The sequence below is a fragment of the Rhagoletis pomonella genome, unplaced genomic scaffold, assembly GCF_013731165.1.
Source record: "Rhagoletis pomonella isolate Grant_MI unplaced genomic scaffold, Rhpom_1.0 Rhpom_scaffold_00001, whole genome shotgun sequence".
Classification (NCBI taxonomy): Eukaryota; Metazoa; Arthropoda; class Insecta; order Diptera; family Tephritidae; genus Rhagoletis; species Rhagoletis pomonella.
In genome coordinates, this window is record NW_023458555.1 from 85,370,366 (window position 1) to 85,384,855 (window position 14,490).

The following is a 14,490-nucleotide window of genomic DNA, read 5'->3' on the forward strand; positions in this document are numbered from 1 at the left end:
TCTTAAAGCCAGTCCATTCCTAACCTTTAATTCGTTCAATTCCTTGCACTCTGCTGCATCAACCAATACAAAGTACGTCCCACAAAAATTTGGCGGGTATAACGGTGAGACTCGCTCACCCCTATTTGCACCCACGCCTAATTTCGCGCTATCAGATATCATGGCTTCGACCTCCATTTTGTCACTAGCATTTTCTGTATTAACTTTTCTAACCTCCTGCACTAACCCACTCTCGATTGCATCGGCAATCAAATTTTCATTAATATTTTCACACGGATTGAGATCATTGGCTTTTTTGTCTAATTTGCACTTTTTATTTAAATTCATTGTCGATGTGAAAGACTCAAAATCATTGGCCGATGCCGCCACCGACTTTCTGGTCGGCGACGCCATTCCGGCTTTAGTCTTTTTTGTAGCCCTAGGCTTCACTTTTTTCCCCGAAATTTACACAATAATAAATCGAAAAAACATGAAAAATTTACAAAATACTCACAATACTTGATAATCTGCTGGTTTATGCTGCAAACTTGTATAAAAGCAAAAAGGAAAATTTAACTGCACTTAAATGGCAATTCACCGGAGCTCTAACGGTTGTTATTCCTATATGAAAAAAAGCACAATCAATTCGGCACGTCCAATCACTCTCGAAGTAGAAACGCGAAAGAAACAAATTTTTAAGCAACTGGAATCGCGCGTATGGCTAAAAACAGAAAGCCTAACGCATTACGTACTATCTATGCAGCAAATAGCGCAAAATGCACCCATCGACGAGAGCGAACTGGTCGAGTTCATAGTGGACGCGCGATAACACCGGCGCCGCAATGATATTTGGCGGAATTACTACGTTGGAGGCGCTTAAGGCATTACTACCAAAATATGAAAAAATGTCGAGAAACCTTCCGAATCGCAACAACGCCAGCAGTGAGACGGCAAGGTGCTATAACTGTTCACGCTATGGGCATATGGCCTGGGACGGCAAGCAAGAAAAACGCGCGAAAGGCTCCTGCTTCAAATGCGGCAAGGTAGACCACATATACAAAAACTGTCCAGCAAAAACAATAGCGGCGATGGAAGGCGATGAAGAAGACTATAAGTCAGTACATTATAGAGAAACGGTAAGTGTCGCATTCTTAGTAAACCGCTTAAATACCCCTCTGTACAAAAATTTTATCTCTATTTGATACGGGCAGCCCGAATAGCTTCATTAACCTGACATCGGTAACAAACGTTATGAAAGATTATAAACCAGGAAGTGAAAATATACAGTTCATAAGTATTGGACGATCTAAAATAAATCCTCAGGGAAAAATTCCAGTTTTGCTTAAGTTTCGTAATAGCATACAACCACTAACACTTTATGTACTCAAAGACGATGAAATGCCATTTAAGTTGCTATTAGGGAGAGATTTCCTACAATCATTTAAAATAAATTTGTTTATGAAAAAATCGGTCAATAAAGAAAATGAATTTGATAAACTTTATAAGCAGAATCTTTTTAGTGCTATTAGTGGAAATAGTGAACAGGCAAGTTGTAAAACTCAAACGAGGTGTACTGAAGTTGAAAATAACTTGAACAATTCCGAAAATCAACCTATACTTAAGGAAATATTTAACATTGACAGTTTTGAAGAAGCTAGTGAAGAGATTGATATAAACCCTAAGGTACCTTCAGTTCTGGCGAAGAAGTTTAAGCTTATGATAAAAAATACTTACGTAGAAAAGCAAACCGAAGACCTTCCGATTATTGATTATGACGCGAAAATCATACTTACGTCAAACGCCCCAACCTTCTGCTCACCAAGACGTCTATCATATGTAATGTAGCAGCATGGTCGAGCCAGGCGAGGCGGAATGCAGGCATGCTTGCATCCCCAGCTAGCTCGGCGTCGGGGTGGGTCATTTCCGCCTGCCTTGCTGTTAGCTACATAATCAAAAAAAGTTAATCATGCCTGATAGTTTCTACGGGAGACAACAACACGAAAGATAAACAACTTAAGAAAAACTGGGGAAAATAGAAATGAAGAAAAAGGTCCAGTCCCGTCCTGTCAGGTGGAGTCATCCCACCCTTCTTCAACGGGAACTCCACGTGAAGCCTTGGGCGTCGCCGTGACTCCTCACCTACTTTACGACGCCCCCTAAACCTGACATTCGTCCGTCTATTTGAAGATCAGTAGTAGTCTAGTCCATAGTCTTATCTGTATGTCCACTCCCACTTCCCCTCTATTGCACAAGTGCAACACCCACACCAAATACTTGTGCCTAGCACTCCATCTTAATTTCAAAAGCTAGCCACAAATTCTATTTTTCACACCATTTTTTATTCTTACAGTTTTCGAAATCCTTAAATCTAGCTATAACAATGAAACTTCATGCCAATAACTCTATCAGAAAGAAAACCTACTACCCTAATATTATAATGGATACAAATTCCTATAGTATTTCAAATTCCTTAAGTCTAGCTTCGAAATTCACTTATACAGATATTTAGGCAAATTTATCTCAAAAAACTATCACCCTACTGTTACAATGGATGCAAATTCTGATAGTACTTCCCATACCTTAAATCTAGCCTAAAAATTCACTGATGTGTTTCTACGAATTTAACCCAAAAAAACGATCACCTCAATATTACAATGTATAGAAATCTCTACTATCGTTCCTGTATCTAATTTAATACAAATCAGTTCTGCCAATCCTATTTTGCCGAAAATGAATTGTTGCTATTATTGTTTACGCAACATACTCAAAAATGCTCAATAAAATAAAATTTCAAACCCTCAAACCTAAAAAAACCGCGGGATCAATGAAACTTCTAGCTAGGCATTTATGTACGTATATACGTACATATGTATAAGAATAATGGAAACGTACGTATGCAAATACCCTAAATATATGTATTCATATGTATAACAAAGAAATTTGTTGTACTCACTTTGGCCTCCAGCGATGATGGTACCAGCACCCTGTTGAGCACCTGTTTGTGGAGAATTTTATATACATATACCAATAACTATTCATACATACATATGTACGTCTGCAGCTAAGGAGCTGGGGTATCAACCTACTTCTCTATTGATATCAGTGTTGCCAGAACTTTTTGGGCCGACCGGCTAGATTGGCAAAAAAAAGCGGCTAAAAACGGCTAAAATGTTTTAGTGAAAATTCACATGCTTTATTTAAATAAATCGCAAGAAACGAAAGACTAGTTAACACCATTAATTTATATCGAGTGTATATTCCTCATCATCAAATGAATCACTATTGTATATATCACCTGAAATCATTAATTTTAAGAGATCGTCATCGACAGTAAAATTATGGCAACATTTTTTTCACGTTTTAAACCGTATCTTATATATAAAATAGCGTTTAACGTTTTAACGCACATTGGATTTCTTTGCTTAGTTTTTATTATATTCATTGAACTAAATATTCGCTCTACTTCTGCATTACTTATAGGCAAAACAAGAAAACTAAAAACTAGGTTGGAAAGGTCAGAAAAAGGGGTTTCTCCTAGGGCATTTCGAAATTGATAAACTTCGGCCCAAAATTTTACAGTTGAGTCTAAATTACTCCAGGTATGTAACGTTAACCGTTGCCATTGCATCTCTATGGATGTTATTTCGTCGGCATTATATTTGTGTTTTTGTTGCTGTAGTTGAACAAATACTTTTGGTTTAATTACTCTTAATGCATTTCCAACCGAAAAAGTCAATTTTTTTAGTGTGGCAATATTTGTAGGGAGGCGTTGGCGTAATTCCTTTATTAAAGTGATAATAAAATAGCGACCATTTTCTCGAATTTTTTTCTCGGCTTCTTGGTCAAAAGCGTTTGTGCTTACTTTTGTTTTTAAATACTCTTCAAAACTGTGATAAAACTGAGGAAATGGAGCAAGGTATGGTTCCAACGGGGAGCATATAGGATCAAATGTGTCCGCGCTAATAACCACTAGGGAGCATAGATGCGAAAGTAAAACATTGAGTTCATTAAAAATCTTCATTGGGTCTGCATTATTGCTTTCGAACAACTTGTTTACTTTTTGCACCTGAAAATTAGGCAAATAGTAAAATCGGCTAAAAACGGCTAACTTTTTTTTACAAACCGGCTAACAAATCGGCTGCCGGCTAGATCGAATTTTCTCCGGCTAGTTGCTATCAGTACCGGCTAAATCTAGCCGGAAAACGGCTGAAATGGCAACGCTGATTGATATTACTATCACTCGCTCGTGTTACGGGGCAGCGAGCGGGTCATCACGTGCAAAATTATAAACGGCAAGCAAAACAAAACAGGAAAAGTGCTAAGCTAAGATTTAAAACTAAATATATCAAAAGAAAACATTAGCTAAATGCAAGAATTGTATCGTATGCTAGGTAAACTAAACCTTCGGATGAAAAGTTCGATCCGCAAACACAACGCGAATCTTTGGACGTGGTAGTTTAGGTAAAAAAAAAAATAAAGAAATGTGCCCATCCAAATAAGCTGGTGAATTCCAGGAATATAATTTTTCAAGTGAATTTACAATAGCGATCGGTAAAACAATTGAAATCTATTGTCGAAAAGTTAGCGAGTTTGAAAAAGAAATCCAAAATAGAAACCAAAGTGAAATGCAGAAAAGAAAATCCAATAACTCGCTAACAAAAAAAGTTGTGAAAATAATTATAATAAAAAAACTATCGCGGAGTAGCCGGGCAAGGTAAAAAAAAAAAACGAATTCCAATTACACTACCTATCTATGTTTGTATGTATATGTGTATTGGAACACAAGAATACTAAACCAACGAGTTCCCCGTCGCTGGAATACTCCTCTGCTCTTGTCGCTGCTGATCGGTGGTGTAGTTGGAGCGCTAGTCTCCACTGTTCTTACTGGTGTTACTCCCTCTGACAGCGCTGCTGTGGATGCTATCCTCTCCCACGCTGTTGTGCTCCCGTCGGCTGTTATTCTCCTCTGTCTTGTGCCTTGCAGGGTCCACAAGTAGGTGTTGTGGCCGTTGACCTGTTCCGGCTAGAACAGCTGTTCGCGACGTCGGTATTGTTGTTGCCAAATGATTGCTGGTCGTGTTAACAAAGTATGTTTGGATTTGCACTCAGGTGCTGATATCTCTGTGCAAACCCAGACTAGATGCAGATACTTTTCTTTTGGTGTGAGTGGTGATATTTGGGCCTTGGTGTTGCTGTAGGTACCGATTTCTATTTTCCGGTGCGTTTGGATGTGCGATGTAGCTGGAGGTGGTTGACTCCGGATATCCAAGTATTCACCAATTTGCCAGCGATTTTTTTTTTTCTTAATTTGGGTTCCCGTCGCCGTAAAAAAAAGGAGGGAGGCCTTTGGCTTTCTCAGCAGGCGACCTGAAATGACCAAAACTTCATTTAGAATTCACGTACATACATATGTATTTAACTTTGAAAATATTAATTAGTAGAGTGAAATTAGCACAACTCTGGCGATTTTTTTTTCTTTTACAACATTTTTAATGCACTATATTGCTACGCTTAGGTTTCACGTTTGTGCCCTTTTTCTTTTCTTTACAAAAATATACATACATACATACATATGTGCATACAATTATACACATTTATGTATGCATATTTTAGATGCCAAATATATAACTTACTTAGGACTTACCTCCAGTTCCAAGTGATGATTAGGGGCACTTTAGAAACGTTTTCCCTTAATTTTATTCCCACACAGCACTTTTTAAAATAACTCACTGTTAATTACCACTTTAAAACAAATTTTATATATATATATATATTTTTATTTTGGTATAGTAACTTTTTAGTCACAGCCTAACGCTTCAGCACCGCAACTTACGTTTTTTTGAAACCGTTTTCTAAATGTTGGTCCTTTCTATATTTTTTTCTGCCAAGTGACCATACCGTATTATGTACTTACTTATGTACAATTACATAAAGAAAAACACGGCTTAAGCCGAACTTTAACACACATACACCCGTACACTCATGACAGCCTCACCGAACCATAAGCTAGCAAACTTTCTCACTCCAACACATTACTTTCTTTTCTGCATCAATTGGTCAACACAGGTTTGATTGGCTTCTAGTTTTGTATGTTCGATCAAGTTCGCACGCATACAACCAAACGCACACTAACGTATGTGGCAAACAGCTGGCGCTACAGGCTCGCACCCGCCGATGGTGCCTGCACCATGGAGCGTGTACGTAAAAAGGTTACTAACGCGGCTGGTTGCATAGCTATGTTTCCGCCTAACGTGTGGCCTCGACCCACGACCTAAAGCCGGGCTTCTTTCCTGTCGCTCGTCGGTTGAGTTTGCTCGTCGGTTGAGTTTGCTCGTACTGGTCACTGGGAGTGTACACATACATACGTACACGTATAGCTAAAGACAGTATCACAGGTCTACTACTACATCAATATCACAGATGTAAATAAAATAAAATAAAATCACATAGTAGGCTAAAGTATATAAATAGTGAAATAAAAGTAAAAAAATAAATAAATACCTTCAAAAATAATTACACTCATAAGTAATAAACATAAATAAATAAACAAAATATCACAGAATTTATATAGTCAAGTATAAAAAAAAATAAATAAAAAAAAAATAAATAAATAAATTTAAAAATAATTACCATAATAAATAATAAAAATAAATAAATAAGGAAAATATCACAGTATTTGTATAGTCAAGTAGTAAAATAAATAAATAAATAAAAAATATAAATACATTTAAAAATAATTACCATAATAAATAATAAAAACAAGTAAGAAAGTCTAAGTTCGGGCGGAGCCGAACATTAAATACCCGGCGCAAGTATTAAATATATGTTTTCCACCTTTCCGAAAGCTACCGCTACATGATAAGCCGGGGTGTATACATTTTAAGTAAATTAGCGTCCGTAAATTACGAAATATTGAAATTTCAAGCATATCTGAAATTTACCGTTATATGAAAAGCGGCCTCAATTTTAGTCCGATTTCAACAATTTTCAACGGTTTGCTTTTATGTGGCAAGCACAATAAAAATACCGAGTTTGGTACAAATTGCTAGAACGGTTAGCGAGATACATATATGTGATCACAAGTGGGCAGTGCTACGCCCATTTTCCAAAATTTTATCATAAACGTATTTCCTGGTAAAGAATTGTAGCAATCATCAATTTTGAATAAATTAGCTTCAATATTTACTGATTTATCGAAGATTTTGTATTTCTCGAAATTACCGTTATATGGGATGTAGGCGTGGTTATTGTCCGATTTTAGAAATTTTCGGCCAGTTGATATACTGTACCAGGACAAACAACTGTGCCAAGTTTGGAAGAAATTGGTGCAGCGGTTACCAAGATATACACATGTAACCATAAGTGGGCGTGGCTACGCCCATTTGCCAAAATTTTGTAATATTCTTATTTTTCGTCTAAAACTCATTGCAAATATCAATTTTGAGTGAATTATCTTCAGTAGTTACTAAAATATCGCAGTTTGCGTTTTTCTGAAAATTACCGTTATATGGGAGGTGGTTATTGTCCGATTTTTAAAATTTTCAGCCGTTTAGTATGCTGTACTAAGGCCAACAACTGTGCCAAGTTTAGAAGAAATTGGTGCAGCGGTTACCAAGATATACACATGTAACCATAAGTGGGCGTGGCTACGCCCATTTTCCAAAAATTTATAATATTCATGTTTTCCGTCTGAAACTCATTGTAAGTATCAATTTTGAGTGAATTATCTTCAGTAGTTACTAAAATATCGCAGTTTTCGTATTTCTTAAAATTACCGTTATATGGGAGGTAGGCGTGGTTATTATCCGATTTCGCCCATTTTCAATACCATCCGTCCCACGCCCAAAAGAAGTTCACGTACCAAGTTTCGTTAAGATATCTCAATTTTTACTCGAGTTATCGTGTGCACAGACGGACGGACAGACAGTCACCGCTTAATCGATTTCTCTTTTCATTCTGATCATTTATGTATACATTTGTCTATATCTATCTCGATTCGTTTTGCCTGTTACAAACAACCGTTATGTGAACAAAGTTATAATACCCTTGTGCACAAGTGCGCTCGGGTATAATAAATAAATACGGTCAGGTATGCGTAAGTTGTCAAGTCAGTAAAACTAAGTTAAAAGACATGCAACACTTAGCACAAGGACAACATTTAACAAATATCTACACAGCAAAAATGTCCTTAGCATGGTATACCCCGATCTTCTTTCCTCTGATATCACCGAGTTCATACATCGAATTTCCTATTGCCTTTAAAATAATGCATTTGACCTGTTTTGGGCCTAATTTGGCATTGTAGTTCTCGATTTGTGAACTCTGTTTAAAATTGCGGCGGTATACCACTTGTCCAGTTTGGAATCTCACTTCTTTACTTCGCGTGTTATAAACCTTTTCGTTGCGTTCGTGGGCTAGCTTCAGCTCTTTAATAATTTTTTCCCTAATCAATTGAATGTTGTCTTTTCCCGTGGTGATTTCGCTATCAGAGTCCCTAAGTGCGCCCAGCTTTCGATATAACTCATACGATGCAGCATGCTGTATCATTGGTATACCAAAGAGGGCGGAATATGGTGAAGTACCAATTGCTGAATGAACCACACTACGAAGGGCGAAAGCTGCGTCACTAACATGGTTGTCCCAATTTTTCTGATTGTCCTTTATATACGATCTAATGATCTGAAGGACAGACCGATTTACCCTTTCGGCAGCATTCGCCTGTGGCGAATAAAACGCAGTTTTTACATGTTTTGTACCATTTCTTTCAGCAAAGGTTTTGAAGGTCTCTGATACGAATTGCTTTCCGTTGTCGGAATGAATGTATTCGGATACCCCGAATACATGGAAAACTTCTTTTTCAAGGAATTTAACAACTTCTGCCGACGTAGCCTTTCTCATAGGTTTAAGGAACACGAATTTGGAGAAGTGGTCGAGACATACAAACACATACACATTACCATTGGACGTACGAGGATAAGGACCCATAAAATCTATGAACAAACGCTGAAAAGGCCGCTCTGTCACGTGTTGCCTGCCCATCGGAGGCTTATGAAAAGAGTTCTGAGTTTTGTTGCCCTTACAAATATCACAGCTTGCTATATATTTTTGAACTTCAGCGACCATACCGGGCCAATAATATTTTTCCCTTATTCTGGCTAACGTTTTATGAATCCCGCCATGCCCTGCGGAAGGCGTGTCATGTGAGGATTCCACCAGACCCTGCCGCAGCTCAGTTGGCAACCAGAGTTTCCAGGCGTGGTCCTCTTGAAGCCTGTCCCCCCGACTGAACTGTGTCCTTTTATAAACGAATCCGTCCGATATACAAAACTCAGGCAATTTACCGCTGTTGTCAGTTATAGTTTTCTTTAATTCCTCATATTCTTTCGTTTTGAAAAATGGCGAGTTTAAACAAATATCCATCATTCTGTCGCTTATCGTCATTTCATCCATGCCTACTCTAGACAGCGCATCGGGAACTATGTTTTGAGTCCCTTTGCGATGTTGAATATCAAAATCAAACGCCTGCAGTTTAAGGCTCCATCTCGCTAGTCGCCCTGAGAGGTCCTTTTGATGCATTAGCCATTTTAAGCTTGCGTGATCAGTGATCACTGTGAAGGGCAAGCCCTCCACATAAGGCCTGAATCGTTTTATGCTCAAAACTGCCGCGTAGCATTCTAATTCCGTAATGCTGTAATTGCGCTGAGCTTTGTTTAACTTTGCGGAGATATACGCAATCGGTCGTTCGTTACCGTCCTCGTCTAGTTGGAAAAGCACACCCCCACTCCGTCAGTCGATGCGTCGCATTGAATGTAAAAACGTTTGTTAAAGTCCGGGCGGGTCAACACTGGCGCTGAAATAAGGCTTTGCTTTAAGCGCTCAAAAGCAGTCTTTGCGTCGTCTGTCATTGTAAACCTTTTAATCTTTTCCTTCGTGAGACAGTCATGCAGCGGAGCTGCAATTGTGGCGTAATCTCGTATGAACCTGCGGTACCACCCTGACATCCCTAGGAACCTTCTGAGCTGTTTCGGGGTCTTTGGCTCTGGGAAATCCCTCACTGCTTCAATCTTTTTGGTATCTGTGCGTAAGCATCCATCTCCTACCACATAGCCTAGGTACCTAACTTCTTTAAAACAAAATTTACTCTTTTCCACATTTATAGTTAGTTTGGCCTCACGCAGACATTTAGCGACCTTTTCGAGCAAACACAAATGTGACGAAAAATCAACAGAACAAACAAGTAAGCCATCTAAGTACGCAGCTTGTCCATTAGCCTGCACATTCGTGGAGCCGCGTTACACAGACCGAATGGCATCACCGTAAAATGGTACAAAGGTCTACCTGGTACAGTGAACGCAGTCTTTTCTCTGGACTTCTTTTCAAGCGGAATTTGCCAGAAGGCGTCTTTGAGGTCTATCGCCGATATAAATCGCGTATTTTGCAGTCTGCTCAAGATCCCGTCAATGTGTGGCAGTGGATACGCGTCCTTCACTGTACGTTCGTTCACTTTTCTCGCGTCAAGACATAAACGGTTTTTCGTCCCTTTGATGACCAACGATACAGGTGAGCTCCAGCTACTGTTGCTCTCCTCGATTACTCCCATCTCCAACATTCGGTCTAGTTCGCTGTAAACAAGCTTTTGGATTGCGGGCGATATAGGGTAAAATCTTTGCTTCACTGGTAAGTTTTCGTTGGTCACTTCAATGACATGCTCCTCAACGTTAGTTTTCCCTAGCCCTAGGACTGCGAACGAAGGAAATTGCAATTTTACTTTGTCTAAAGCAAGACTTTGCTCCAGGGTGAGGTGTGTTGCACCGCGTCAAATGATAAGTCACCCTCGGCGGGCACTAAATCTGCAATGACAGTGCTGCCAGAACCGACATTCATTCCTCTGCTAACCACATTCATGCCAAACACTTGCCAAAAATCTACGCCTAAATAGACTTCCTGTTGTAAGCCGGGCACAATCAAAAATTCCATCTCTTTTGTCATATTGTCCCATTCGACTGTGAGCGTTATGACACCGGTTACCACGGTTTCCCCACCATTTGCCGTTCTTATATTTTGACCTCTGATTGGAATTATCAGGTCTTCTTTGCCTTGTAGTAGCGCACTCGAATTATTTCCCAAGCAACTCGCTCCTGCTCCAGAATCTAACAATGCTAGGACCTCCTGTTCTCCTATCTTCGCCTTCGTAAAGAATCTATTATCCCCCTTAACAGTAACTATAGTTGCTATGATTTTATTTTGAATCCTTTTAAAATTTTTCTTCTTTGCCCTAATTTTTTGTATTTTAATAAAGTTTCTCCTCCTTTTCTTTGCTATGACCTCCTCACAAAATATTCGTTTGCGCGCTTCCTCATACTCGATTTTTCTTTGATGTTAACTTTTCCTAATAATCTGACTGTCTTCCTTCTTATTCTCCTGCTTCTTTGCTATCTTTTCACTGGCCTCTGAGTCGTTTTTAAGGATGCTAACTACTTGTCTTCCGGGTTCTCCTTTGTCTGGCGTGAGTCCCCGGATATCTCGGCCAGTTTCAAGTTTCCCTGCCCTGGTTTGAACACACAATAAGACGCGTCACCTCCACACGAAAAACAAATCATACTATGAAACGACGACTGACATTTATTATCTTTTTGAGCTTCTACGGGGTTCTTGACAAAGTAATCAACGGGCATGCCACACTTGAAACACAACATAAGGTGAAACGGGGATGGACAAAACGAATTAATAGTCGACGGGGTAACATTAGGACGACGTGACGAAGACACATTTTGTGGGACAGACATAGACGGTTGTGGCTTGCCACGTTGCATTCTTCCTATCTCCTCTACCTTATCTACAGATTCAGTTGCTGAAAATTCTATTTCGTTAACATGTTTTGGCCTACTCTTATTTTCACGCATCACTTTTTCTGCCCGCTTGCACTCATTTTTAAGCTCTGCTAGCGTTTCTATCCTGGAGGAAAAGGTCAAATTTGCTAAGTATGGCTTAAGATTACCCCTAATTATGCCAACCAAATCTTTCTCCGGTATCTTTTTTCGAAGACGGAATGTTAGATTGTGCACGTCTCCGTAGAAGTCTTCAAACGTTTCTTGCGCCTGTTGCTTCCTCTCCATTATTTCTCTAATGATTTCGTAATCTGATTCGGCCGTCTTGAAGTGGCTTAACAGTTCTGACTTTAGTTCGAAGTACCCGAAACTTGGGTCATCTGCGTTATCTTCAAGTATCTGCCAATACCACTTCAAGGCATTGCCAGTAACCAGACAATGAAAATCTGTGAAAAGCTGATAGTGAGAAATGCCATATTGCTCGCGCATCTTTTCAACCCTAAAAAGAAAGCTCTCTACCGTTATGCCTTTTGAGGACCCATCGAATTTAACGTGCCACTTATCGAGATAGATTTTTTTCCAAGCTCTCAACTCGTTGCGGGAACATGATTGGCTTTCCCCTCTGGCTCCATCGTTGTTTGTGTCTCGGTCCGTATCTGCTCGCCTCTCACCTCTACTTTCTGGTGTGGACGCCTGGCCTGGTCGTGTTTCCGGTGTATGCGTGGAGGCTTCCACCCCATCCAATCGTTCACTCAAACTTGCCATGTTATCTCGCATGTGGCGGACTTCGTTCATGCACTCGGACAACATGTCCCCATTTTGCGCCATCATTGCCATCATTCGGCTCAGCTGTTCAACTGTGATTGCAGATGAACTTGGTCCACCACCTGCGGATTTCGAGGCTCCTACAGCTGAGTCGCTGGGTGGCATATTTCCCTGATCCTCTTCGGACATCTCTAATATTTCGTCCAACTTTCGGGAAAAACTAATGCTGTTGTTTGAGGTATTGATTGCCACCTCGTCAGTTATTCTAACCGATGGGCGATTAACTTCCCGGCCTAACGTTCCCAACACTCTGGCTGTGCACCTATTGAAGTAATCGGTAGGCACGAAATCTACCGGAAACGAAATCCCCGTGTCAATCTGGGTAAATAGAGAACCAACCACTTGATTCTCTAGTGCCCTCGCTACGCTTCTAGTGACCCTACGATTTGACTTCAGCAGTCCTAACCCAGGCTCTATATCCTCACTTTCTCGCTCACCCATTCACACTTTTGCCTTAACTTCAAAACCGACGGTCGGTCTTTATGATTCCAAAGCAACGATACTTATGCAAAAAATGTTTTCCCCACGAAAGTACAAAGAAAAATCCAAAAATAACGCGCACAAACACTGTGCAATTCCACAGAAAAAAAAGATACTTTTAGCAAGAGGAAACTAGATATAATCCAGTTCAATTCAAGATAAGCAAACACAAAAAAAATAATAATAATCCAATGGTAATATAGAAAAATATATATAAATAAATAAATATATAAAAAAAGTATGATAAAAAGAATGTAAAGTAATAATATGAAAGGTTGTATAACAATAATAAAAAAAATAATAATAATAATAATGAAAAGAAAAATAATAAAGATTAAAGATTATAGAAATATAGTTTAATATAAATGTATAATTCAATATATGTATGTACTTGTATATAATTCAAGCGCAAAAATTACAACTTAAAACGTAGTTAAGATAATAAAGGAAGTGTATATGATTAATAATAGGAGCAAAAATATACAGAATAAAAAGTGATAAAATCGGAAGTTATATATATGCAGCTTTATATCATAAAGCTACGAACCAGAGACTTCTAGCTAAAGAAAAATTTTACTTTTTTTTCTATTTGTTTAAAGGAATTTGCTGTTTATTTGCAGTTTTTTTTTTTGTACACTGTAAAAGATATGTATGTAAGTAGATATATGAATATGCTTGGTGTGTGCTGGTGTTGCCTTGGCGAGGTCATTGTGGGAGTGTTGGTCCGTACATCCACTGTCCAAATGTCAAAGTCAACTAATCCCCCTATCCTAATACCAAGTGTGGCACTTCGACGATCTAAGTTCTGGCTCAGAGAGCGGCTGCCACACTTTCCCTCGACCCCATATTGCAAACTACCCCCTGAGCGAAACCTCCATAAGCCTCACGTATATGCGGTGCCGGACCGCACACACGGCAGCTTGAATGGTATATCTCACAAAAACAAAAAAAAAATAAAAATGAATAAATATCAACTGGCCATCGTCTCATCTTCAGTTCCCACTCCTAAGAACGCTGAGGTCCTTAAGAGGCACCCTGAAGATGAGGCGGGCACTCCCCCCTATTTGCCAATTGGGCACAAATCGCCTACGGTGACCGAAGACAATGATACCCCCTTGACCCTAACCGTCCGATAGAAAGGAAACTAAGATAGAAGTATTTATGCAAAAAGAAAACTAAAATGAACTGAAAAAGGAAAAGGTGTTAGTATTAGAAATAGTGGGAAATGTAAAAATTAGTGGGCTATTTCGTTGGGCGCCATTGTAATGTAGCAGCATGGTCGAGCCAGGCGAGGCGGCATGCAGGCATGCTTGCATCCCAAGCTAGCTCGTCGTCGGGGTGGGTCATTTCCGCCTGCCTTGCTGTTAGCTACATAATC

At 39.3% G+C, this 14,490-nt stretch overlaps 1 protein-coding gene across 5 annotated transcripts in view; it reads left to right on the top strand.

Annotated features, from left to right (window-relative positions):
* Nucleotides 1-14,490, top strand: part of LOC118748379 (casein kinase II subunit alpha) — an 83,354-nt gene that overhangs the window by 16,635 nt on the left and 52,229 nt on the right. The window contains exon 4 of one of the 5 annotated variants that reach the window (XR_004994043.1): nucleotides 616-634. The exons of the other annotated variants lie outside the window; for them this stretch is intronic. The gene's annotated coding sequence lies outside the window, so the exon portion shown is untranslated. Of the gene's footprint in view, nucleotides 1-615; nucleotides 635-14,490 lie in introns of those variants that run through there. 5 annotated transcript variants of the gene reach the window in all.